At 41.9% G+C, this 11,895-nt stretch overlaps 1 long non-coding RNA gene across 5 annotated transcripts; it reads left to right on the top strand.

The window, feature by feature from the left end:
* The first annotated feature begins 6,166 nt into the window (after window positions 1-6,166).
* LOC124658206 lies at window positions 6,167-11,592 on the top strand. Of its 5 annotated transcripts, none has more exons than XR_006989067.1 (8): window positions 6,167-6,798; window positions 8,211-8,296; window positions 8,425-8,476; window positions 9,045-9,227; window positions 9,306-9,620; window positions 10,377-10,470; window positions 11,260-11,347; window positions 11,434-11,592. It is a non-coding gene; the product is annotated as an uncharacterized LOC124658206 (long non-coding RNA). The 5 variants fall into 5 exon arrangements; XR_006989066.1 differs by having other exon boundaries at window positions 7,544-8,296; XR_006989069.1 differs by having other exon boundaries at window positions 6,167-8,296; window positions 9,045-9,196.
* The last annotated feature ends 303 nt before the right edge of the window (window positions 11,593-11,895 follow it).

Below are 11,895 nucleotides of genomic sequence, written 5' to 3'. Positions count from 1 at the left end.
TGGGTACTTGTACTTGTGCTTGTTCTTCTTGAACGTTCCAGACAATTTGCATGTCGGTTTCATCGAGTACTTCAGAAATACGTATTCATCTTGCCGAATGTATATCTCACTATTGCAATCACCGGCAATGCACGGACACCTTTCAACACCTTGTTAAAACATTCCGCCAAGTTGCTTGTCATATGACCATACCTCCGTCCTCCCTCATCATATGCTCGTGCCCACTTAGGCACATCTTGAATGTGCCTATTGAGAAACTCGAGACCTCCAGGATTGAGTTTTTTGTTAGCAAGCAATCGGTTGTACAAGTTTGCGAAACGTCGGTCCGTGTAAGCTAGACAACAATCTTGGAGATCATCCGCCAACTCCTTGCTCCCACAAGCCCTATAGAAGTTTGCACAAAAATGTCTCATGCACCATCGATGGTGCAAAGGAGCATAACCGGGAATGTCAATCATCACCGCATTGAGGATTCCTTGATGACGATCCGAGATGACACATGTTTCTCTATGGGTTGGCAATACCTTCGTTCTCAAAATATGGAAGAACCACTCCCAATTATCATTGTTCTCCACTTCAACCAAAGCAAAGGCCAAAGGAACCAACCGGTTTTGTCCATCATTTGCTATTGCAACCAAGAGAGTGCCCTTGAATTGTCCGGTCAAGAAGGTACCATCGACGCAGATGATAGGCCTGCAATGTTCAAAAGCTCTCACGCATTGCTTGAAATGCCCAAAATGCACGGCCAAATACTCGAACCTTCTTCCCGTTGTAAATCCTTGTCTTATTGCCATACGGTTCAACCACATGAACCATGCCCGGGTTAGCGGCGGCCATCGCTCCTAACAACCTAGGGAGTCGGTTATATGCTTCCTCCCAATCACCATACAACATCTTGAACGCGGCTTGCTTCGCCTTCCATGCCTTTCCGTACTTCACCTCGTAGTTGAAGATAGCTTGCACAAGCTCCTCGCACACTCTTGATGCTCATTGTTGGAAGTGACGAGATGGAGTTCGAAAGCCTATATGCAATGAACTCAGATTTAAGTTGTCGGTGCTCGTGCTTGGCATCTTTTCCATCCATCCTCATTCCTCGGCACATGTGAGTTGATACACAACTAGATATGTGCCAATCGGGACCTCCCTTCAATGGTCTTGCACGCACAACCCAAGGGCATCCATCCTCCTCACATTTAACTGCGTAACGTTGCTTGACGTCCGAGTGAACCACCTTGTACGGATGATGATGCTTCACCGAGTACTCCTTAAGCCAATGCTTCAACTCCAACAATGTTGAGAACTTTATTCCGGAAGCAATCCCATTCATCGCGTGATTATCATCACGGTGAGAAATAGGCCTCGGTCCAAGCACTACACCCATACCGCCATCAACTATGGCTTCATCCGCAAGACTAAGATCACGAAACAAGGGTACTCGATGATCTCGTCCCAATACCTTCTCGTGGGCTTCCGCCTCCTTGGCCGTGAATCCCTCTTCATCAATTTCTTCATCGGGACCATCATCATCCGAGTCTGATGCATAGCATCGGCTATACGGGAGCTCACGGTCCATATTCTCTTGGATATAATACTTATCCAAATCTCCAACATTGTTCTCGTGAAGCTCAACCTCATTCCCATCTTATTCCTCCTCATCATTTGCCTCATGATTACAACGAGGCTCGCTTATTTCCTCTTGGTTCAAAGGTTGATGACTCGTACCATTCAACGGGGAGGCAAGCCGGTTCAAGTCCAAGTGCAAAGTCTGTATCAACCTTTTTGGTGGCGAACAACTCAAGAGCCTTATCTAGTGATTCTGCCACCACCTCCTTGTATGCAACCCAACGTTGCTCCGAGTTGATACGCATTGTCTTCCAACGAACATGCATTCCAAACCCCGCATTATGTCTTCCCTCCAACTCAACTACATAACTCGGGTCCATCCAATTCAAATCAATCCTAACTTGTTCCAAGACCTCTGCATAATTAGGGCTACGCTCGAACACCAAGTCAACCTCATCCGGGTCCGGGTCAATGTTTCCTTTCAAAAAAGAGTCCTTGTCCACATGATGAACATGGACAATTCTCGCCATCCCTAAAATATACAAACATAACAACAAACCGCTTTATATACACCAAGCCAACATTAATCCTAACCCTAATCATAACACACCATAAAAAAACATAACAATAGCACTAACCCTAACCTACCAATCTTAAGCAAAATGCATCATATACATCATAGGAGCCCACAATAGGCCAAAACAACTACACATTTCATAACATTTGGGTCAATTCATATATCTAGGGATTCCAAGATTGCGACATGTGCAACAACAAAAACAAGAATCCAATAGGTCAAAAACAAGAGAAATGAGGAGAGCACCTCTAGAAACTTGGAGGGTTCGAAATCCACGGAGAAATGGCTCAGATCTGTGAAGTTTGGGTGGGGATTAGAAGAGGGGGAGAGAAAACCCTAGCAGCCGCCGCCACTCCTCTCAACCAGAAAAGGGACGAAGTGGCCGCGTCGGGCGGGCCTGGGCGGCCTTATGCGTGCGCCAGTGCCGCGCCACCGGCGCCGGCGTTGCACGTGTACGTGCCGCGCCCTCGCCCGGGGCGTTGCACTACCGCGCATCGGGGCCCGCCAGGCCACGCTGGCACGCCTGCCGCGCCGAGTCGGAGGGCGTGGCACAGACGATTGCAACGCCGTGCTTGCAGGCGCGGCACGCGAGGGTTATTTCTGCGAAATAGTTTCGTCCATGGTGCATTTTTGACATTCCTTTCGTCCATGGGCTATTTTTGTCGAATTTGCCCCGTATCTGAGCTGAGTGGCCACAGCTTGAGATGATAACGCAGAAATCAATTGGGCGTTTTTAGCTCATTTTTTCTTTTTTTTTTTTAAAAAAGGATGCTTTATTACTCAAAAGATTTGACTTAATACATCTGTTTTCTGCATAGTTAGGATGCACACAGCCGTCCAGCAAAAGTACACAACACACTGACCATTGCAGCCGTCTAATTTTTTCTTTTGGAGGACACATACAATCATATTTTTATAGGAAATTTGTAGTGGTGAATTTCTAGTCAATATCATTTGGTTTGCTGACAAAATTTAAGGTGTCCAACAGTTCCCCTGCATATTCTTAGCAAATTGTTGGCCAAATGAGTACGTAGTAAAATGAGGAAAAACCATAATGCATAGAAAATACTACGCGCACCGGGTTCACTTTTTTCCCTTTTGGAGGACACATACAATCATATTTTTCTACTAGGAAATTTGAGTTTCTAGTCAATACATACGTGTATACTATCTCCATCTCAAAGATTAAGACTTACATTATTTCTAGACAGTCAAACTATGTCAATTTGGACTATTTTTTTTACCAAAAATCATTAATATGCAAATACAAAATCAATATCATTAGATACATAGTGAAATACTTTTTCGTACATTATCTATAAAATATTATATTTGTTAATAGATTCTTCTAAAAGTTTGGTCAAACTTTACTTGTTTTGACTTTTTTTAAATAAGCCTTAAACTTTGAGATGGAGGTATTATGATTCATTTCAAAGTGTTTGGAAACTTAAAATACATACCAATTTTGTTTGCATGTTTTTTGTAACTTGGGCACTCATGAACTTGAGATATCATTTGGTTTCTTGATAAAATTTAAGGTGTCCACTATTTTCCCTCCCATGTTCTTAACGAATTGTTGGCCAAATGAGTATGGGATATTCTTTGACTAAAAAGTGGCTAGTCAACTGCAGTATTTGATAGAGCCAATCCTGACATTCTTGCCCAAATCTTAATAGGATACTCATAAACCAATATGCATCTTCTTTTTTAAGAGCTCATCTTCAAAAAATCCTCGAGGTTAAAGCTTGTTATAATGTCGGTTGGTGTAGGTGGTTTAGAAGAAAGTGATAAGGAGAGGGAGAGGGTGATGCAATGTTGCTAAAGAGGGAGTAAAAGCACCAGAGAGATGGTGTACTCCCTCCGTCTAGAAATATATGTTTGAGGTTTATCTAAATTTAGATGTATTTAGACACTAAATAGCGTCTAGATACATTCAGATTTAGATACATCTCAGAGATCTACTTATAGACAGAGGTAGTAACATACATTCTATGACCATGATAAAGGTTGAAAACGCGTCTCTTACAGCGGTTCCTTCGTCATTTTATGGAGTTGCATGGTCGAAGTTGATTTTGATTCATTTGTCATGTTTTTATTTTGTAGCTGCGAGGACATAAACAATAAACATTTGCTCGAGTGCATCTCACCCTATCCACACATAAGAGGATCTGAGATAAGTCGTGATTTTAAAAAATGTTTATAATGTGTGTAAACATGATCATCTGAATTATGTTGCCCCTTCAGGAGAATTGGAGTTAGTAAATAAAACTTCCACATTGGGGGCCAAAATTACAAAATGGTAACACTTAACATTTTTTAGTGTAAATCTATCACCCTGTCGGTGATTTTTTGCAATTCACGCAAATATAGTGTTTATAGTGCGATTTGACACCCGTTATGACAACGGGGCCCATCTGCCAGTGCCGAGGTGGCAGAAATATAGGTCAATTTACTTAGTTGGATATGGCCCACATGTTAGCCCAACTAAAAACAAAAATATATTTAAAAAGAAATCAAAATTGGTGGATTATTCCGCAGCTTCAGCGGGCCACCTCCTTGCGAAAGAGCCCCGCCGTCGCAGTTCCCGCAACCCACCCTTCTCGCGGATGCGGCTTGTCCGCCGACCCGACTGTACGCGCCGGCCACCACGACAAAGAAGGTCCACGCGGACTTCCACGATGGTGGCTTTGAGTTTGCTGCGTCATGTGGAGGTGCTGCCACGAATTCCCCCCTGACGACTACATAGTAGGGTTGTTGGGATTTACTAGCAAGGGAGGAATTTTAGGGAGGAAGAACGGGCGTTGGCGACATGAGAATCTACCCCCACCGTTAGAGGTCTGACGGGGTCCTCCATGCTCTGTGAGGTGAGGCGACCTCAGTGAGGGGAGGATAGGCCGGTTGTGAGGGGAGGCTACGCCGACATTGTAGGAGGAAGGAGAAGACCCCCTTCTATTTTGGTTCACAGATATTTGGGGGTTTTCTATTTGGCTAACATGTGTGGCATGTCCACCTCAGCAAAATGCTCCGAGTTTCTTCCACCTCGGCGCTGACAAGTGGATCCCATTGTCACTTTAGATGTTAATTCGCTATAGCGCTTCATTTGCGTGAATTGCAAAATAACCACCGCTAGGATGATAATTTTACGTTAAAAATATAAAATAGTACCATTTCATAAATTTAGCCGCTAGCATAGTACTAGTTTTATTTATGAACTCTTCTATGTGAGAGAAATGTCTACCCCGGGTGGCAGTTGAACCTTAAGCTCTGCGTATGACGATAAGTACCTGCAGGTTGATATATAGATTCCCTAATATAAAAGTGGCCGCCGCTAATATTGATGATGAGATCCACCATTTGAACGGCGCGCTGCACGCGCGGTCTCGTGAGAGGGACGTGTCATGCACGCCGTTGCTCCTCTATGTCTGTGTGCTCGTCGCTAATCTAATCGGATTCGAAAATATCAAAGTTAGCTGCATGCGGGGCTGATACCTGATAAACGGGCCCATGGTGCCCTTGAAAAGCGACGGGCCCGCCTGACAGGGAACAGCATGTAAAAAGGAGGAGGGTCTGAACAGGCGGGTCCTGTCCTTGGTATCTGGCGCCATGCACATACGAATGTCGGTGGCCGGCCCAGCTGCGTCCATGGCTTTGGCAGCTTCTCCATAATCACGTGAGCGCTAATCTGTTCCTATCTTCTGCTCCTGGTTGGTGCCGTGACAGTAAAAAAGGTAAGAACCAAGTAGATTTGGCATGTTTCGGAGGTTCAAATTCAGAGTCCACCTGGGCTCGAGTAAATTCAAAGCATATTTTGCGGCACAGGAGCATCTCTGGCACGTAATGTGAAAGAGGATGTAATACCTAACTTATACATCATATTTGGCAAAAAATATCTACACTACTTAAAAAGGAGGAACGTGTTCCTTATTCTGCCAATACGTCACATCTTTGGTCGTATGCCCGTTCCGCACTGCGTTTTGGTTTTCGTCGCGCTTCTCCCGCAAATGGGCCAAGCCCAACAAACCAGTATCATGATCTCCGCTATGCCTCCTATTACGCACGCGTAGTCAACGCCTGATCGACCTCGCCCTCTCCCTCTAGATCCCAGAGTTTCCCGAGCCTGATCGTCCTTGGCTCCTCGCCCTCTTCCTCTAGATCCCATACTAGGTCTGTTCCTCGCCGGCACCGCCCGATTCCCGGACACATGCCCCATGTCCTCGCCGGCACTGTCGGATTCCCTAGGGACGGCGATTCCTCATGCCCGGTGGCCTCATGAACGGAGTCGGGAAGGCCGGAAGGGCATGGAGGCCATGGGCGGCGATATCCATAGGATGCTCCACAATCGAGTCCCGCACCTGGCCGTGTCATCCTCCACGGGGTCTGTGGACACTGCGGCGTCTCCGTGGGTTCCATGGCCACCGCCTCCATGCGCATCCTCCAGGGTCGTGGGCGACCATGATGTTGCATCCGCCGCCGACCACGATGCTGCGAACCTGGTGGCTATGCTGGAGTATAGAGAGCACCTGGTGCGGGAGAAGTGGATCCAGATCGAGACGGCCTAGATCATCCGCGAACGCCTCCGCTGGTGCTACCAAATCGAGGGCACCAGACAACCACCACAGGAAGCTGGGGCAAGGACCGCCGCCCGGCCGACCTGCATGGTATTACTCTCTTCCGAATCCTCTAGGCTATGATCCAATTTCGTCTATCACTGTTTCTACCGACCTTGGACCATCCGACCGATCCTGAGGCTAGCATGATGGAGTTCATACCCTTTCAGCCTTCAAGGCTATTATTGGGAAATTTTCAGGACTGAAATATATTTGATCTCAGATGCATGCAGTTTAATATTAGATTAAGCTATGTATAACTTATCTCTATATGTGTTGGCTTCCAAGCAATTTCTTACATGAACATTATGTTATCCATGTTTTAGTATTCCTATTTTTTATTAGGACACTGCAGATATATGTAGGCAATTGGTATGATAAGATTTTGGTAATTTGGTTCGTACACCATTATAGCTTCACCTCTAAATTAGAAACCTCTTATTTTATTTTCACTCTTTTAATTTCCTTCTTATACCAAGGAATTTTCTGTCTACATTGCGAATTTTCTGTCTTCATATACCCCATTAGAGCAGTAGCTTCAGTTCTATGATAAACATTTAAAATGAAGTTTAACAAAGTAATTATCGTTCATGTACTGAAGTTATTCCTATTTGTACAGATAAAATTATTAGCGAACTGCATATTTCTTATTGCTACATTGGTAAATTCCTTTTTGGTGGAAACAAAATGGTGTTTCGTTTCCTTTCCTATATAGTTATTGTAGGTACCAGTGAGTAGTTATGATATCCATCAAAACTCCCAAGTCATTGTTGAACTTTATCTTGCCATTTTGCAGTTTTGATTTCCGGTTCAATCTGACAAAGCATGTTCGATTCTAAGGAGAAACATAGTACCAAAATTTGGGGGGCATTCTCTCCGCATTGAATGAGTCAGATTACAATATCAATAGCAAGTCTATGGTGTATTCCCCTTATATGCCAGTCTGATTCCTTTTTTTTGAATATTTAATTATTTATGTCTATTGATATATTAGATTTGTAACTTCTACTATGGATTGCAATTATCCATATGCATTTGAGCCCCATCAGTGCACTTGTTCAGTTATGCCATCCTGATTTCCCATTTTATTTGCTTCATATCTATGGTTAGTTCATGTTTCAGTTTGTGCTAAAAAAAGAGGTTAAATTATTGTATGCTTGATAAATATGGTCTCACCCAATGGAAAACAAAGTGTATACCTTTTAAGACACTTTGCATATGAGGTGCATCGGCGCCGGGTATCGTGCAACCTTTAAATTCTGAAGCGTTAGATATTTCTTTTGACCGTAAGTCTTGTATATGTACTACCTATGTAAGAAACATGAATCTTGTTTCTGGATGGCTCACTGAGTAAAATACAGATTGGACAACATAGTTGTGTTTTAGTGGATGAGTAGAGGCGGCTCTAAAGAAATATTATTCATAAAATTTTGCTACCGGAGATATAAGCTACGAGTTGTCAGATTTTTTAGGGAACGAGCAGGGCCATTAGGACACAGCACACCGTACAGGCTACTGACATCAGCAACATAAAATATCTCCCGATCAGGTTCCAATATATTCATGTGCACGCATGTAATTTTTGTTCTCAAATTTCTGTGTATCGTCTCAATTCTGGACCACCAAGCCATGATTCTCTATCTAACATGTATTTCTTTTCTTTAATTAATTTTGCAGGGAAAGGCATTGGGAAAGGATGAATCTGAAGTAAATTCCTTCTGCCAAGTTGGTAGATTTCTAACTTGGGCCTTACATAGCATCAATTACCGTATCCCAGTCAGTTTATTTTTGCAATAAAATTGTTGTACCTGCAGATTACGCAAAATGTTTAGGAGATTGAATATGTACATGACATCTGTAATAAAATGCATATCTGAACATTGTCAGCATTTTTTGTGAATAATAAATTCAGTTGCATCACTAGGCAACTCTCTTATTTGGGGCAATAATGCAAAATCAATCCATGTCATGGATACCGTATATATCAATCGGGTAAACTGGCTCGCATGTATAGTGTTACCTCAGGATTTTTGTTAGCAGAGAAAACGATTATTAGTCCAGGCGTGGATTTATATAAACAAGATAGTACGTATGAAATATGAAGCAAGTTGAGTATGATTACTTTCTCAAAGTTACAAGCCGTGTACAGCTTGAAATGGTTCTCGGAAACAATATTCAGGGTTGATTGCATTTGTTATTGGGAAAGGTTCTGGCACTTTCCTTTGTCATATGTTGGACTTTTTGTTGTTTATGTATCCATCGATCTCACGACCTAACAATGTTTCTAATATATGCAGGTGTATGTGTCAGCTTCCACAAATCAGTTTCCATGTCCAGTTAGTTTTCCATTCTAAATGGCTAAAGGTGCATTCTCTTCAAAAATATGTTGTTACGGCTTAAGTGGTCCAGAAAGAAGATAATATACAGAGAGGGACTATTAAAGCATGAGGTGCTAATGAGTCCTGAATTTGATATAAATGGTAGATCACTTCCATGTTTTCCACTACCAATTTTGCTGCAACTCCATATGTTTAAATTGTGTGCATCCAACATTGAAGGTGAGCGTAGCGGTAGAGTGAGTTGTGTGGGACGTGGCAGCAGAAGAGGAGGTGATGCATGGCGGGGCAGTGAGTTTTTCCTGGCGCGACGGCAGAAAGGGGAAGCTCGAGACATGCAGCACGGGGGCAGAGTGAGCCGTGCGTGGTGGCAACCCAACGAGCCATTGGGGAATCAGGAGAAGAACAAAACGATGTTGGGACACCGGGTTATAGGGGAAAAGGGGATAGCTAGAAAATGGTTCTTTTCCCATAAGTTGCAAAGCTTCTAGAAGAAGGAAACATCGAAGTGAATGAACAGAGCACATACAGAGGAAGGTAATATACGTTACTGATTCCTGTTACTGTTTGAGCTCTACCCATGTTTTTATACCATTTGTATGATTATGCATTGTTTGTGTACAATTTCTGATGCGTGATTCTGCAACGGGTTTCTTCTGTTTGTCCAATTAAATCTACTGACAATAGCTGTGATGGTTCTAAGCTGGAGGACGTTGGAAAAGAGATGCTTTAGTTAATCCATGCATCAGAATCCATCTAACTACTTGATTCAGAACTCAAAAGTTGGAGTTCTCGTTTGAATCTTTCAGTTGAGAAAGCTCATGTGTGGTTGTTCCTGCCATCTTGGTTGTGTTAATTTGCCTATCACGTATAATGGTGTTTATTAAAGTGAAAGATGTACTGCACAAACATGAGAGTTTTTATAGTGAAACCCAAAACTGATCCCGGGTGCATATGCACCCGGTGTCTACAAAACATATTGCAAAAGGTAAAAAAAAAAGACTTAGAATTGTTTATTCGCATATAGAGAGACATGTTCTATGTGTGTACGTGAAGCTGGTTGTTCTCAGAAAAATGCAGAAGTGACATGTGTACTAATGTGATCATTACTTGTACAGTGATCCATGGCCAAATAGAGCACACACAGTATGTGGTTGGTTGCTGACAGTTGTTGTTCAGAAGCCTTAGCATTGATGATAGCCCTGATGGTGCATTTCCTCTGTTTTTAGCAATATCATGTTGCTATAGAATGATTGTTGATTACTAACTCCTATGGGATCTATTTCACTCCAGGGTGATGTCGATGAAGGAAAAGAACCAAACAGAGGTTTTGGTTAAACAAGTCAGGGACGAAACTGATTTGGCATCTTCGGAAATCATACCAAAGGTAAGATGAGAGCCTTTCAGAAATGGATATACTTTCAAGCTTTAGCTATTTTATTTTATTGACTTAAATCTCAATCAAGGTTTCTAAATATATGTTTGTCATAAGCCTTCTCAAAATAGGTTCATCTATAGATGTGCGATTCTTAAGCTTTCTGGTCGTCTTTGGCTTAAAATGGCCAAGGTTTTTATCCATTACAAGGACTAAAATAAATAAATGGTTAGTTTTAATGCTACAATATTTCCTATTATTCAAAAATATCAGATGTCTTCTAACTTATGTATTCCCGTATGGAAGCCATTTCACAACAGATCTATTTATTTTATTTCGGCTTCCACTACTATCAACTATACCTGCTAAAATACTTTACAGTGAGCTTGATAAGATATTTTAGTAGCTTAGTAAGATATCAGTGTGACATTAGGGAAATCTTAATTAGACAATAGTTTTTCTCACATTCAGGAGCATGAACTGGTGTATAGAGGAAAATGCTTGTAGAAACTTCAAACCGTACTCAGTATGGTGTAGATATTTACTAGACCTTGTGGTTATGTCATGAAATGACATAGCTATTATTTCTATTTCTGATACACATTCTCCGGGTGTATTTTTACGGATTCCTATCACACAAGTGAAGATAAGTGTAATGTATAAGCGATTGCTATCTGTCTTGAACATTAGGAGTAGAGCTAAACGACAGTCTAATTCTTGATGATAACAGTTTTGGATGTGTTGGTTCGAAATATTTGCATTATACGCTGTTAACTAGCACATCATTTTGCTGAATGACAGGTGTACCTAAATTTCTGCACCTTTTCTAACAGGCAAATATGCCTAAGCAGTATCTACCACTAATGGGAGCGCCAATTGCTATGAACAGGTTCATTTCTCCACTAGATAACCTTTTCCAACTATTTGGTTTGGGAGTTCCATGTAGACATGAAATTCTTGCATTTTTTCCTTCAGCTTAAGGACATTCCGTCAAACAAAGGAAGTCGTAGTGGCGTGTGACCCATCCTACACAAATATATTTGGAGGTTTCGATGTTGTCTGACTCATCCTACATTCATTTGCCTTTATCTACTTGGCATCTATACCTTATTAAAATTAATTTATGTGACTAAATTTAGAGTCTCTAAGTAAGAATTTCTGTGATTTAACCACTATAGGAAAAGAGAGACAAAACTCTATTTTTTTAACGGTCTTCAGGTTAAATGTATCTCATCTAAGATATTGATGCATACGCTGATTCTGTACATAACTACTGCAGATATCTTCATGTGTTTTGTAAATAAAAGAATTATTTGTACGAAATTGATGGAGATTCAAAACTTGTTTGTGTCCATGATTCTGCAATTCAATGTTGATTGAAATTTATGATTTCATCATTCAGGTAGAAGTTAAGTTTTTTTTTGCATATCGCCACTT

This window comes from Lolium rigidum, chromosome 5 (assembly GCF_022539505.1).
Source record: "Lolium rigidum isolate FL_2022 chromosome 5, APGP_CSIRO_Lrig_0.1, whole genome shotgun sequence".
In the NCBI taxonomy this organism is placed as follows: domain Eukaryota; kingdom Viridiplantae; phylum Streptophyta; class Magnoliopsida; order Poales; family Poaceae; genus Lolium; species Lolium rigidum.
Note: the sequence above shows the minus strand (reverse complement) of the source record. Positions and strands in the feature narration are given on the sequence as shown.